The sequence below is a fragment of the Charadrius vociferus genome, unplaced genomic scaffold (genome assembly GCF_000708025.1).
Source record: "Charadrius vociferus isolate BGI_N301 unplaced genomic scaffold, ASM70802v2 scaffold62, whole genome shotgun sequence".
In the NCBI taxonomy this organism is placed as follows: Eukaryota; Metazoa; Chordata; class Aves; order Charadriiformes; family Charadriidae; genus Charadrius; species Charadrius vociferus.
The window spans coordinates 1,748,053-1,750,723 of NW_009647419.1; positions in this window are offsets into that span (position 1 = coordinate 1,748,053).

The following is a 2,671-nucleotide window of genomic DNA, read 5'->3' on the forward strand; positions in this document are numbered from 1 at the left end:
TTTAATGGGGTCAAAATTTCTTCTGTAAAATCCCACTGCTTACATGGATGTGTGATCCTTTCCTCTCTAATAGAGTCAGTATACTTTAATTTTGGTTATAAAATACTGTATATACAATATATTGGCAGAAAGCTGTCTGCTATAAAATGCCAACCTAAATTCTGAGCCAGAATATAGTCCCTGCACAAAACACTTGTATTCTGTAACATAATGATGCTTCTGTTAATACTGTTAATGTGAGGAAATAATATCTGTGATAAAACTTGTGTTCTTTACCATGCGGCCCAGATGCCTAGGAATTATACAGGCTTCTTTTGGCAGTCACACAAAAGAGCCAGTAGGTACCTAGTAGTAGTCCAAACCTCAGTTTGCTTTTCCAGAAATTGCAGTCCTGATTCCTTCCCCAAGTTTGGAAGAGAAACTGAAGTGGCTTGTCCAAAAATAGTGGACCCACTAACTTTCCAGAACATCGTCATTAATGTCACATTCATATATCCTGTTCAACAAGGGACCTTTACCATTCTGTAAGTAAGAGTACCATGTTTGGGTCTTTTTTTAATATATTTTTGATATATGGAAAAGTGCTATCCTGAAGTAAACTAATTTGTGTAATGGGGAGGAGTTTTCTATTTTTGTAATGGGGAGGAGTTTTCTATTTTCCTCTTTCTTGGCAGCTTAGACATAAAGGCTTGTGAGTGCTGAGATTTGAATGTATGAATCAAAACCTGGCATTAGAGAAAAATAAGGGGGTAACATTTGATGGTAAGGAACAATGCGTAGGAAGTATGGAGAAGTGTCTGGTTCTCCATAAAAACTTTATGCTTCTGACTTGATTACATATCGTTACATAGCTTGTGGGGAATTCTCTGACCACTTGTAACTTTTTCCAAGCTCTGATTCCATTTGGTGGAGTGCCATTCTTGGTACTCTGGAAACGTCCGTTAGTCCTGTTAGCCCATGGGATGAGCAGGAGCATGAACTAGATACCAGAAGAAAAAGCACCTTTCCTTTTCAGCAGCTTGAGGGGATGCGTTCTTTCTGATTTCCAACTACAGAAAAACAGAAATGGTATTAATAGAAAGTTCAAAAAAGGTAAGAGCAGAAGAAACCACCTTGTCTAGAATTTCTCTGCTATAGCACTCTCCTAGACTGGCCATTGTTATGAGGCACTTCTATTATTGGCTCCCACACCTGCTGGGATGCTAGTATTAAGGACCTCACAGGAGTCTACGGTATACAGTCTATAATAGCAACCGGCACCTGGAAACAATTAAGTGGATTCAGCTGACGGAAGCATAATACCCAGTTAAGATTATTTATGTTTTCAGTGATTTCCTCCTCCTGTGTTGTATTCTCTTAATCCAGGATTAAATTCTAATTGTGGCTAAATCCTCGGAAAGCTCATCAATTTGAGTGGAAGTTTTAGGAAGCCAACATATCTGAGGTTTGAATGGGAAGTTGTGGGGTGTGAATCTTACTGCCTTGCAATTTCTGGACGTTTCGTGCAAGGCAAGCACAAATTAAATACAAGGAATGAAGACAGAGTCCTTGCATGCTCTGTTCTCAGACATGATGGCAAAGGCGATGGAATAAAAGCACAGGGCCTTAGGTTTTGCTCTCACTTACGCTGCCTGCACACAGTCTCATATGAACACATTAAGATAAAAGTCTGTGTTGTTTTGCTAGTTCGGAGGTTGGGCTGAGCATGTAAAGCGAAATCATCATCAAAAAGAAAACCCATACTTTTTTTCAAAGTAGTCAGAATCAATCTGTGCATAATTTGACACAGGACAAGAATAGGTGGAGTTAAGCAGGACGTTTGCTTTGTTCTGTAGTTTTGATATGAATGAACAAAACTTCAGTGAAGCCAACGCAGCTCTATCGAGCTAATGCCTGATGCGTGTAACCTGTAGCCCCATAAATACAGTTATTGCTATTGCCAGTTATATGCCACAGTATTAAGGCATGTCAGGCTTGCTTTGCCTCAAATTGCCTTGGCCTGCCTGCAACTTTTTTTTAGCTGGCTTAGCTGTGACAGCAATTTATTTTTTTTTAATTCTCTGGTGACTATTTCCTGATCTGCTTTACTTGGGTTTTATAATCATGGGATATAACCACAATTTTTGTACAGCTGGGAGTAGCAAGTAGCTATTCGGTGTAGAATGAATTATTTCTGACACCACCTTAATGTTGCGGTGTAGGAGAATATAGGTGTGGGCTGGCAGCGGAGGGCTGCAACCCGGGTGCAGGGGAGAGGAGCGCAGACGTGAGGGGATAAGAGAAGAGGGCACAGGATGGCAGTTCAGGGCTGGGAACAGCTCAGAAGCAGTTACATGTAAACCTGGAAGCAGGGCAAACCCGTCTTACAGGTAGCGGAGAAAATAGATAAGAAGTATACAACATAATAAGATAATTTTTATATCGGATATTCAGACATTCAGACAAAATGTGGAGTTGCAGACTAAACGGAAAGAGCAAGGTGTAAAGGGTGAAAGAAAGTGTACAAATATAGCCCCAAGTGAACCTTAGAAATAGAAGGAAGAAATCAGCAGCTTCAAAGTCATGCTTCTCCTGCCAAAGAAGAGGGAGAAATCTCTACCACCACCATCATACTCTTCCCAGCAAAAACCTAGGAAAACTGATGCCTGCCTGTAACCATTCCCTCCCGCCC